The sequence below is a fragment of the Hoplias malabaricus genome, chromosome 1, assembly GCF_029633855.1.
Source record: "Hoplias malabaricus isolate fHopMal1 chromosome 1, fHopMal1.hap1, whole genome shotgun sequence".
In the NCBI taxonomy this organism is placed as follows: Eukaryota; Metazoa; Chordata; class Actinopteri; order Characiformes; family Erythrinidae; genus Hoplias; species Hoplias malabaricus.
The window spans coordinates 27553939-27567102 of NC_089800.1; the positions used below are offsets into that span (position 1 = coordinate 27553939).

Below are 13164 nucleotides of genomic sequence, written 5' to 3' on the forward strand. Positions count from 1 at the left end.
CTACATATACAACCATTATAAATTTTTGGCGCCCACGCGAGGCAGGAAAAAGGCTTTTAATGAACAAACTAAAAACACTGAAACAATATCAGCTTGGGTTTATGAAATACTTTCCGCTGTTGTGTTACTGAATAACGATTGAGATTCAAAGCTTGATGTGGGTAATTTCGTGTTGTGTTTGTTACTGCTGAAAAAACTGTTCTGTGATATATACCGGTTAGAAAATAAGCTTGGTTGTTTTTGAAAGAGCGCGGCTCTGCGCCATTTTGCATGCATTAAATTGAGGCCTTGGGCACGTCTAAATAGCGCGAAACTCCGCTTTTAAGACTTTGCCTTCGGTTCGACCCCTTAGCCGCGAATCCCGGCGAGAGACCACCGAACCGAATACCCCCGTTCGTTTTAAACTGGGTCGCTACCAGCATTAATAACGAGATCGCGCGCTAGGCGATTGGGAGGTTATTAAACAGCCGAAAATACGGCTTTTGTGAAGAGCGGTCTGCTCTTGTCAGCTGTTCCTGTTAGACTGAACTCGTATTCAGAAAAGGAGCGAACCCCTTTGAAGGGGCGGAGCTGAAACTAAGGAGGGAAATTCAAAACGCCCCCAAAACAGAGGAAGACAAATTCCCTCTTGTGGTATAAGTGCGTAATTGCAGGGAAAAATACTTCATAACTAGCGTCCATTGAAGCGTGACCCCCGTGCTCCTCCTTGTGGTCAAGCGGTGCTACCCTTGACGTTTGATTCCCGTACACCCTCTAGTGGTTGGGAGGTTGTCCGCCGAGACAACATAAGTGTTTAGCAGCCCTCTGGTGTTTAAAAGTTGTCATTACAGATGAAATTCTTTTAAAATACCTTAGTGTAAAATCTCTGTTCCCCTTTTAAATTGTTATTTTTATTTTTGATAGAGTATCTGAGCGTTTAAAATCTTTATCCCATTTTAGATTTTAATCTGATAACGCCCTCTAGTGTTGAAACTTCCCGCTACAGTGGAAGTTCCCACTTGTGTTACTGTGTCTGCTGGTGCCGTGTTGATTGGGATTCCCACCAGCGCCGACTGGTGTCCATTGCTGCTATTGCATTATAACTTGCTTGTCGCCCTCTGGTGTCCTAGTCTGGTATTACAATTTAAGTTCAACTTAAATACTGAAGCTCGCTGTTGCCATTCAGACTTACCTTCAGTACCCTCTGGTGGAGAAAACTTGCTATCGCAATTGAAATTGTCGACCAGTTCACACTGATAAGACCTGGTATCACAGCTCTAGTGGCTGTCTCTAAACTCTGCACATCTGAATAATTACAAGTAAAGGCTTGGAAGCATAATAAGTTGATACAACTACAGCAGACAGTGTGCAGTAATTAGAGATTGACACTTTAACTCGATACCAGATCACAAACGCAGTTAAAAGAGAGAATCTTTTAATCTTGCTATTCTTAATAATTCTTTAATTCGGAAAATTCTTTTACTTTCATAATTCCTTAATTGGAAATTATATGTAGGAAAAAATTTCACTTAATTTAAAATTCTTTAATCCAAATTTTTTCGACAATTCTTTAATTCAAAATTTTTAATAATTTTAATTATTGAAAAAAAAAACATTTTTTTTAAAATTTTTTTTCCCTCTCTTCTTGTATTCACTTGCGTATAGCAACTTTCACTCCACCCTCTTCTACTAACAGACTTCCCTTAGAGACTCACAAGTGAACTCTAACACCATACATACTGGCAGTTACTCTTAGAGCACTCGGTACAGGTGAATTTAGTTCAGATTTAGTTAGAAAAGGGATTAACGGAATTAATCCTAACTAAATAGAAGTAAGTTACACCTCGCAGTTAAAAACACAGCTAACATGGCAGAAGGGACTTTTTCTTCGGAAATATATGTAGAAGGTTTGTGGGATGAGGCATTCTCTGTTCTGACCAGCATCACCAGTGATGTGATGCCTGGACTCGCAGAAACTGTGCAGAAAACCTCACAGGCCCATCGTGACCACATGGTGGCTAAGTGGGTAGAGAACCACTTAACCGACATCCTCAAGGGCAAGCCCCTAACTGAGGCATTAGGTCAAATAGCCCTCCTCGCTGTAGTACAGCTCAGAGCCAGCGAACGTGAGCTTGACGTATCACGGCGACAGCAGGCAAAGGTAGAGGCAGAGTTAAGTCGACTTCAAAGCGAAATAGCTGAAGGGAACACACTGCCCCAGGTCACACCTGATGTGCCACCTAATGCCGCTATAGGAAGACAGGACCAGCAGGAAGATAGTGAGGATCAGGAACCAGACTCAGGGACCGTAACCTTTAGAGCCGCTGCAGCACCTCCTCTGGTATCAACGGGTATTTCACCTTCCCCTGTGTCTCCTGTCAGTCGTCCCTTACAACGCCCTGCTAGACCCAGAGCACTGCAACCCAGTGTCTGGTCCCCTCAACCTTTACCCTCTCACGGTCCCTCATACAAGGACCTAGATAAAATCGCGCGTAATATAACCCGCTTTGATCCCAAACCTGACGGTTCTAATGATATCTTTTCCTACCTAAAAGATATTGACTTTTACCTCCAAAGGTTCCCCGGGATCACCATAGATGACAGACTATATGTGATCAAACTGACCTCCAACCGAGACGTCAGTAACTTCATTGAACGTCAGCCAGACTATGTAAAAGCGCGATATGATGTGCTGTGCCAAGCATTGGAGGAAGAATTCTCCAATCACCTGTCACAGACCGGACTGGCCGCCGCTTTGAACATAAAACAGCAACGCCAGGAATCCCCTCAGCAATATTATAACCGACTCAGACAGGCGTACTTCGGACCTAGAAATGACTCCGGAATGGAGGAAGAGTTAAATTTCAAATCACTATTTATCCAAAACCCCTATCCCCACACCAGTCATCAGTTGGGAGTCTCAGCTTGCCCTCGCACCCTGTCTAGCAGACAGCTGCGCGATTTAGCACTCAGAGGTTTCCTAAAATCCCAACAAATTCCCAACAGGCGGTCCGAAACACCCCAAGTCTTTAATGTCGACTCCCACTCCTCACATTTAGAGTTAGAAGGTGCCACCCAGGCCGATCCACAAAGATCCACCCTGGACCCTTCCTCCACTCCGTGGACCGGTGAGGGCCCGAAACCTCATCCGCCCTCACACCAATACAAGCGCTACCCTCCTCGCAGGCCAGACAGAAATCACGACAAAGATTTCTGGAACCCTCGGGACAGGGCTGGGTATGGTCGTGACTATTACCCTGTAGAAAACCGCGGTGCGGGCCGTGGAAAACCATCACATCCCCATAAGGGATATGAGCGAACAGCTCCGAACCAGCTTTCTGATTCCTATAGAGAAAAGAAAGAGAAATACTGGTATCAAAATAAAGAAAATCACGCTAAAGACAAGCTTAAAGGCACGGAACTCAGCTCTAAGGAGTTAGAAGACATCCGCCGAATGCTTGCAATGATTTGCAAAGAGAAAAAGAAAAAACCTGACGTTCTTTCTATCACCTCTGTGCGGTCTAACCCAAAGCCATCCTCTAACACTCCAGAAATGTTAGAGAGTTATGTAGGAGAAGTGACAAGCGAAGCTCCGTCTTGCAGCGCACCGTGCGATCTCCTCGTGACCCAAACAAACACTGAAAACCCGATGATACAGGGGGGTGACTTGCAACCACCCTCCAGTGCTGTTTTGGTTGTTCAGTTAGACGGTAAAGAAGGTTTAACACCAAATGACCCTTCAGTCATTGAAGGCGACACACCCGTCCGACAATTCATGGGACACTTGACTGAGAAAGGGGTTGCACGCAAATTCTACTTGTCCACCATTGTGGAAAGAAGGCTAGTACATGAGTCATGTCTTCCTCATGTCTTCCGCCTTATTCCACCAGGTTCGAGCCATTGCGCGGCGTGAAAATCGCGAGATACAGCTCCAAAACTGTTCTCTTAAAATTCAGCCGTATTCACATGCAGGCCTCACTATCCAATCTATGGCACTAATACACTTAGCCATTGGACCAATGACTTTAGTGCATCCAGTCCATGTGTCTCCTCTCGAAACAATTCCCTTCCTCATCGGCAAAGATCTCCTTAATCGCTTCGAACCACTGATTGACTTCAAAAGGTCAAAGATCTGGGCACAAGTGCGTGAGCCTTTACCCATCTGCACCCCACACCACCGGGAAGCTCAGTGTTGCCGTCTCGAAATCCGGCCTGAATCAATAGGAGATCCACCAAGTCAGATCCCTCACTTCGAGGAAGAGGAAACTGAGCCCACGGCAGCCACGCCAGAGACAGCAGTCTCTCCCTGGCCCCCTAGTGCCCTGTTAGAACAACGGAACACATTCCTGTGCACTTTCACACAGCCGTCCACAACAGACGCTCCCGGCCTTCCCATCGTGAATGGTCTCACAATGCAGGACTATCATGTAGACAATGCAGTTCTGGCTCTATGGACCGACCAGTCCGCCATAAGCCAAACCCTCTTTAACACTCTGCGCCTCACTCAACCAAACATTCCTTTGGTGAGCAGTCCTTGTCGTTTTCCTCTTAACCTGACATCAAAAGCAATGTCACCCACTGATGGAATTTGCGCTTTAACCGTCCGGTGGAACAAAAGGGTAATCACCCATTATTTTTTAGTCGTCCCTAACTTGCCGCACGACGTTTACATTGGAAGTGACTTCTTGGTGCGCCTCGACGTCCACGTAGACAACCTCAATGGCGTACTGTGGTCTTTGACTGATGTTTCAACGGAAACCTGGTCCTCTGATCTCAGCAACCTAGGCTCAGGACAAACTATTCCCGAGGTATGTCAGGTCACTAACCAAGGTTCACTTGTGGTACCTGCGAACGCAGCAAATGTACCCATCCGCTTAGTCATGCGACCTGGCCAACACTTAAGCCACGCGCATGCACTTTTCCAACCGTCACCTCAGTTCTTCGAACTAGGCCTCACCCTCGAAGCCACACCTTTGGTGGAGACGCGAGCAAGATCCACCTATCTATTCGTACGGAGTGAAACCACTCAACCCTTAACGATCCCTCACTCATCCCCTCTGGGTTGGTTAGTCAGTACGAAATTCCATGACTTTGAGTTGCGAATTCCGATCATAGGACCAATGCCTGAATCCCTGCTTCTTGACCATGCAGAATCAAAGGTGTTCTACACTCATCCGACACGAGCTGTTGCTCTCTTCTCAGCTCTGGACATGAGTAACGACGCCATTTGCAGGATAGATCTCGCTGACGACAATCAAATGACGATCACGGTTCTTTCCATAGATTCATCCCCGGAATCCTCCCGGGAACCATCTCTTCTTCCCGAAGCGGGAGAAAACACTTCAAATCCACGTACTTCAAAAGAACTATCTGACTCCGAATTTCGTATCCAAGTCGAACAAGTTCTAAAGGAGGCCGACGCCCTCCAAAGCAAAGAAGAACGTGAGAAACTCTGTGAAGTGCTCCTTAAATATCAAAAATCTTTTTCCAAAGATTCAACGGACTGTGGTCTCACTGACATTCATTCAGTACGCATTCCCACTCGTCCAGGAGCACCACCCACATTTGTCCACCAATACAAAATTCCGTTGGCATCCTATGAACCAGTACAAGAAATCATTGATGACTTGCTGGAAAAGGGCATAATTCAACCCTGTAATAGCACATATTCGGCACCATTATGGCCTGTCATAAAACCAAATGGTAAATGGCGCTTAACCATCGACTATCGGAAACTAAATCAACAAGTTCCCTTGTCTCGATGGCCGATGACACAATTGGAGCAAGAACTTCCCTCGGTCCGAAACGCTAAATACTTTTCCACCATCGATGTAGCCTCTGGCTTCTGGACCATCCCGGTGCAAGCAGAAGACCAACACAAGCTCGCTTTCACTTTCGCAAACCGACAGTACACATTCACTCGGTGCCCTTTTGGATATGCCAACTCACCCGCGGAGTTTAACATCTTCTTAAACAAAGCATGCCCTGATGCCCGCGAGCGAGGCACCCTCATATATGTGGACGACATACTCATGCGTAACCACTCCCTACAGGCACACATTGACGAGATTGATCATGTTCTTGACCAGCTTACAACAGCAGGTGCGAAAATATCACTCTCCAAATGTCAGTGGTGCAGAACAAAAGTGAATTACATCGGTCTGCTCGTAAGCACTGATGGTGTTGAACCACAAGTGAGTCGAGTGCAAGGGGTAACAAACCTCGCAGCACCCACCAATCTTAAGGAACTTCTTAGGAGTATGCAACTACTCACGACAATTCATAGAGAACTATGCGGACCTAGCTCGTCCACTCTATGACCTCCTGAAAAAGGATAATCCGTTCACCTGGGGCGAAGCCCAGGAACACGCCATGCAGGCGCTAAAATCGAAACTGTGCACGGCTCCATGCCTTGCCTATTCTGACAGTAGCAAAGAATTCTACCTAGAAGTAGGGTTCTCGGACCACTGTCTCAGCTCCGGTCTGTATCAATTACACGATAGAGACAAACGTGTCATAGCCTATGCTAGTAAAACTATGCTGGCTGCCGAAAACAAATACAGTGACTGCGAAAAAGCACTACTAGCAACAGTGTGGGCAGTCAAACATTTCTCCAACTACCTAGGTGGTCAGAAGGTGATTGTTGAAACTCATCATCAACCAGTCACTTTCCTAAACAGCCAACGAATTCGAGAGGGTGTAGTAACTAACGCTCGAGTAGCATCCTGGCTAATGGCTCTCCAAAGCTTTGACTTAGAGGTGCGTTACGCGCAAAACTACAAGAGCCCCCTAGGCACAGGCCTTGCTTCCTGCAGGCGATGCGAAGGAAACATTCCTTCCCAAGCGCCACAAACTCCAGAAACCCTCTTACCCACCGTGGCTAACCACCACTATTTCGATCCTAACACATGCAAAGACCTTGTCACTGCGTATGTAGATGGTTGTTCGTTCCGCCGAGAACACACCCTGATGGCAGGGGTGGGTATTATCGGAATAAACGGATGGCCTCACGAACCCCTAAGTTTCAAATTGGGTGCTCAGTCCTCCCAATATGCTGAAATAGCAGGAATTCTCATCACAATCCAGTCTGCAGTCCAGAAAAGCGTAAAAACGTTGGTGATCTGCACAGACTCCAACTACGCGCGCCTAAGTTTCACATGCCACTTGAGACTGTGGAAAACCAACAACTACACCACGTCAAACAAAAAGCCAGTTAAACACAAAGAGCTTTTCGCGGCATGCGAACACTTGGTAGACACACATGACCTGCAGATCTACTGGAAGAAAGGGAAGGGTCACTCCCGAGTCCCGGGAGATGACAAAGAATTCAATGATTAAGCAGATAGCTTAGCCAAACAAGGGGCCCGCGAAGGCACATCGTGGACATTCGATCCCTCCCTTTTTCCAAACCCACCCGACATCGAAGTCCTAGCTGTCACACGGTCTCGAACAGTAACGAAGGCGTCGCCTGACAATGCCAAAACTACCATTGTCTCTATTAACCCTGCTTTTTCGGACGCTGACTTAGTTGCTCTCCAAGCTCGAGACCCATCTATTTCTAAAGTGCTTAGCCACATCTCTGACCCATCTACTAATCCCATCGCAGCACAAGATCTTGACACCATACCAGGCCTTAAAGACCTATACGGCGCCAGAGCGTCCCTCCAAGTCGTCAAAGGCTTGCTAGTTCATGCCACTGACTCGCACACTTCACCTACGTTCGTGGTTCCTCAGTGCCACAGGGGGGTGATGCTGATGCACGCCCATGACTCCCCATCTGCGGGACACAAAGGGGTCAAAGCAACACACCATGCGCTCAGGCAGGTGGCATATTGGCCCCACATGGTAAAAGATGTGGCTGACTACATTAAAGGCTGTCTGGTATGTTGCCAATTTCAACCCTCGAATCCTCTTCATAGAGCTCCTCTGCAAAAGAAAGGAGTATCCTTCCCTTGGTCAAACCTCCAGATAGACTGGGTTGGACCACTCACTCGAACAGTAAGAGGTAACAAGTACTTCCTCACAGTCACGTGTGCATTCACTAAATGGGTAGAATGCCTCCCCGCACCGAATGACACAGCACTAACCACTGCATACTTACTGATGAACCATGTCTTCTCACGGTTTGGCCTACCCAGCCGTGTCGACTCTGACAGAGGGACACATTTCACAGCTGAGGTCATGCAGCAGCTCTGGCAACTCTTAGGAGTAAAAGCCAGCCTTCACATTAGCTACCATCCTCAAAGCTCAGGTCAGGTAGAACGAGCCAACCGAACTGTTGTTAGCATACTGAAAAAGTACGTAGCAGCAAACCAACGAGACTGGGATGTCAAACTCCCCCTCGTACTGATGGCCATACGGGCGACCCCACACGACGCGGTCGGGGTCTCACCCTTTGAGTTGATGACAGGGAGACAAATGACTCTGCCTCTACATCTGTTATATCAGCCAGGTGAAGCTAACATAGCCGTAGCCTACACCACTCATCAGTATATGGAGGACCTGCAGAAACACCTCAAAGCTACTTTCGCCTTTGCCCAGCAGAAACTGGAAAGAAGTGCAGAAGGTCGCAAAGCGTACTACGATCACAAAGCATCCCACGATGAACTCCAAATAGGGGACAAAGTATGGTACTACATCTTTGTCCAACCTGTTGGAAGGTCGCGAAAAACGGGGGAATTTGGCCCGCAAATTCCTACCCCGATGGTCCGGTCCCTATAAGATAACAGACAAACTGTCCCCCGTTGTTTACAGGATCAAAATAAACAAAGCTCGGGGCAGTACCGAATTCAAATGGGTCCACCGCAACCAAATCCGACCACACACAACCCCCATGGGACTTGTAGGGGATACTAACGCTTGTGTTAGATCATAAACGACAGAACCAAAGGCAGGAAGGGTGTTAGTTAACAAACAACTATAACCTTCTACTCACACCTTAGTTCTCCTATCCCTTTTCTCTTTTTCTCTCACTCTTTAGCAGGCAACGAACTTCTAACCAGACTGAGGACACTCAGGGTGCAAGACCCTAGTCCCTCATCGTCAATTATTGTAGAGTATTTACCCTAGGAAATTTTTATCAAAAGGGGGGTATCGTGAAAATTTTTATAATTTGTCTAAACGACTCGCCGTAAATACCCTAAATCTAACCATGAGCATCTCTTCCGGTAGGATGGCCCCGCTGCTCATTCTCCTGATCGTCGGCTCCCTAGGAACCACCGTGCTCCCTGAAGTGATTGAACCAGGTCCTGACTCAGGAATAATACTGAAAGACCAGCCGGGACTGCTAATCACTAATTGCCGCCTCCATACCCAGAGAGTATTTGTACGGTTGAATCCCGCCGAAGCGTGTAGCAAAAACCTACCGATAACCACTCTGCAGACTGGCCGGAACGGAGTTAGATGGACTGAGGAAGCTATCAGCCATGCTGAAGCCGACGTAACTCACATGCTCCGCCAGTTACAAAAGTTTACCGTAACGCAATCAGAACTAAATGGTTTTAATAAACGACCTAAACGCTTCATAGGCGGATTGTTAATGGCAGCTGCAACTGTGGGATCACTACTGAGTCTCGGAACGTCCGCCGTCAATGCCGTCAATATAGCCACTGTCAAACGTCAAGTAGGGGAATTACAAGCTGAAATTCCGAACATTAAAACCCAATTAGACAAACAGCAGCAGCACCTGCAAACAATTGGGCAAACCCTACGTGGCACCGTCGTAGTGCTCAACGCTCACAGTGTCGCCTTGAACAAAACGCTCCAGACAGTTAACTCCATGCTTTCAGTAGTACAACTTGACCTTGCCCACATCCAGCTTGTGAATATGTTATTGTCTGATATGCTACAAGAAATCAGCTCCTCTGTAGATAGCCTAGCCATGGGGAGAATCCCTCCCTACCTGGTGCCCCTATCCTTAGTACAGGAGATTTTATCCACAGCAACTCGAGAAGTAGTTACTGATCTCCAGGCCCACCTAGCCTATACCTTAGGTAGCGCCATCCCAATTCATGTTAATCCTCAAGACCGAGAATTAGCATTCATTATTAACCTTCCCATAATGGCGCCTGAAAACATATACCGTTTGAAAGATGTTGTCAACGTTGGTTTCTGGCAAGATTCTGCCTACGTTCGTGTGAAAACAACATCTCTTGTAGCATACCAAGACGATAACCCTGACCTATATCTGGTACCCAATTTGCTTATGTGCACACTCACTAAAGACATTCACTACTTGTGCCCTAGCAAACCTTTCATTCGTGACAGCGCAAATGGGATCTGTGGCCTTAAGCCTATGATGAGTAATACTCAATGCCCGGTAGTCGTCACGCCCCGACGTTTGGTAACCAGTACTCAAGCTGAAATTGTTGGAAATCGTTGGTTGGTTAACACCCCCTTTAGAGAGGCCCTACTAACCTATGATCAACATGACACCTCAGAAAGGGTACTCCTTCCTAGCCAAACCTTCTGGGTAGACGTCCCCGTAAACGCAATCTTACATGTAGGAGACCTGGCCCTGTATCACCTAAACCCTGACCAATATGAGAGCGACATAGAAATCTCAGAGTTCTTCTCCAAACACACCATCGAGCTAGATACTAAAACCCTAACTCGCCTAGAATATGAGGGAACCCAAGTCATTGACCTAACCCCCATAGATAACACTCTTAGAGAACTATCGTCTCAACCCCTATGGCCAGTTCAGCCTGTCACCTATGCATGGTCCACCCCGGACACCTTACTAGTTACCCTGGTAGGATTAGGATATCTTTTGACCTTTGGTATAGCTTGGTTCTATTTCAAACGCACTCAAGCCCTCCAGAGCAGGTTAGAAACTTGGTCTAATAAAATGGTCAAATTCGTTAGACATAAAAGAGCCCAGAGAGGTGAACCCCCAAGTTTTAGATATGAAGCCGAAGGCCATGTCGAAGAATCAGCTCTCGAGGTTGCGTTTGAACAAGACCTACCCCTAAATAATTAGGATCCCTTCAGCATGCAAACATACACATTCCATATACACCCATACATTAATAGGAATACATCAGCTCTGGAAATGTGTTTGAATATGCTTGCTGATCTCACCTTCCTCCACAGCAAAAGTTCTTTTCAGCTCCATGCTCCCTGCCGAACCATAAAACTGAAAAGAAAGGGGGGAATGTAGTGGAGTACAGACCAGATTTGGACAGATTGAAATGAAGAAATGAAAAGTTTTGAATTAAAACTTCTTCAGTCTGAATAGAACCTTTCCTCTGCGACCAAGTCACATTCCAGAGGACTGTCTGTGCCCGCGGGAGTGCAAAGCCCCACACACACGCACACTCATAAGCTAAGAGCATCAAAGAACCCTTTAAAGTAACACATGGCCCCAACAACCCCGTCTCTCTTTTAACTAACAGGAACTGTCGAGATAACTAACTTAAAGAGACAGGAACCTCAAACAAAGAAGAGAGCTTTTACGGCCCGTTTTTATGACAATGGCACCTAAATGTCTAATCCTTATCTCGAGCCCACTAAACAGGGCCAACAAATTTCAAACCAAAGTGACCTCGAGTGAACTCCCGTGAATCACCAGCCGAAGCACGGATCAACAGCGACACCAAATGGACACTGGCGAAACTACGCCTCGCTCTGAGTCGCTGGAAAACAATAGCGGAAAATAATCAAACTCTGATTATTTGTGTATTAAACCTATGTATTGATGTCACTTTCTGTACCCTCAGATGAATGCCTACCTCCTAATGAAATGTGTATATTGTGGACGGTTTTCTATCATGAAGAGAAATCCTACCTCTGAATAGGATTAAACGAACTAATATACTTTCCCAGCATAGCATCATAAATGGGACGTAAAGATGAAACCTTATGTAACTGTCTGATGTTAATAGTCCAATGTACTCATTGTTATATGTTGATAGCGGGTATAAGAATTTTGATATGAGAAATTCATATTCTTTATGTGAGAATCAATGATTCAAACTCCCTTCGACTCTCTCCCCCTAGCGAGAGTCACGTGAGACTGAATTTGTGTCCAATCAGAAAGAAGACTCCGCCCGTTAAGGCGTGACCGCGCCAGCCTTGAAAAGACCAAACAGCAAGACAGACAACCAGTTCGAAGTTTTGAAGAGTTGCGAGGACTCTACAGAAGTAACGAACCACGAAAGAAAGCGGAAAAGAGAGGACGTCGACGACAACAACCACGAGGAGATCCGAGAAACTTTGAAACAACAAAGAAACGCTCTCGTCTCCACGCCGACAACAAACAAAGAAAAACCTCTCAGACTTCAGAAAAAGCTTACGAGAGACGTCTCGAAATTAGCTAAGAGTATGAAGTTTTACTAATACGTCGAGTAATTTGAATATCTTTCTTTTCTTTTAATCGTGTTTATGTTTTATAACCCAATCCAAGTTTAATCTCACAACTGATCGAAGTAGGTGAACTTATTCGTGGCCAGAGTAAGGAAACACTGCCGATACACCAGAAGTCTTAGAATAAGTGAGTCTATTGAAGCGGTTTCAGTTCTGGAGCTGCCATAACTAGCGAACCGCTCGTCCAAAACGTCCATATTTTGGACTCTCCCACTCCGGACCGAAGGCCGAAGAGAGGATCCTGCCGCCTGCGTCATCACACTCCGGGTACGCCCGAGACAACTCAATCAACGAAGAAAGACCTCCACGCTAAACCAGCCTGGATACTTCGGCGGTAAGAACCGCGAGACTAAGTGAGACGCCTCCATTCCCAGGACTTCGAAGAGCCTCTGCATCCAAACGAGTGGTGAAAATCGACGAAAAAGTAAGCTAAACTTATGCATTTCCAGAGCTGAAACCGAATTAAGTTCTTGATAAATTTTGTATTAATTAAACCTTAGCTAGTAACTTCAGTCACAAATTAGAAACGCCTAGCTCACCTTTAAGCTTGAATCAGTTCCCCCTGCCGGACACAGTGAGATTACAAGGTTGTGCTATGTTAATTAAATACTTCTCTTTATTAATAAAACTCTCATTATTTGAAATCACAGTGTGTGCAGTTTGTTCATTAGAATTTCTGAAAATCCTGAAGAACTCATTTAGCATGATTATTATTCATTCTCAAACTAATTATTAATGTTTTAATTGCTTAAGCCAATTATAAATCTTAATTAATTTCATCAAGTCAAATATCAGAGATTGGAGGAGTTTGAATAAGGT

General features: G+C 46.0%; 2 protein-coding genes across 2 annotated transcripts in view; one reads left to right on the forward strand and one right to left on the reverse strand.

Moving 5' to 3' along the window:
- Nucleotides 1-13164, forward strand: part of hsph1 (heat shock 105/110 protein 1) — a 36624-nt gene that overhangs the window by 17748 nt on the left and 5712 nt on the right. The window lies entirely within an intron of this gene.
- wdr95 (WD40 repeat domain 95) overlaps nt 1-13164 on the reverse strand; it is a 54195-nt gene that overhangs the window by 4875 nt on the left and 36156 nt on the right. The window lies entirely within an intron of this gene.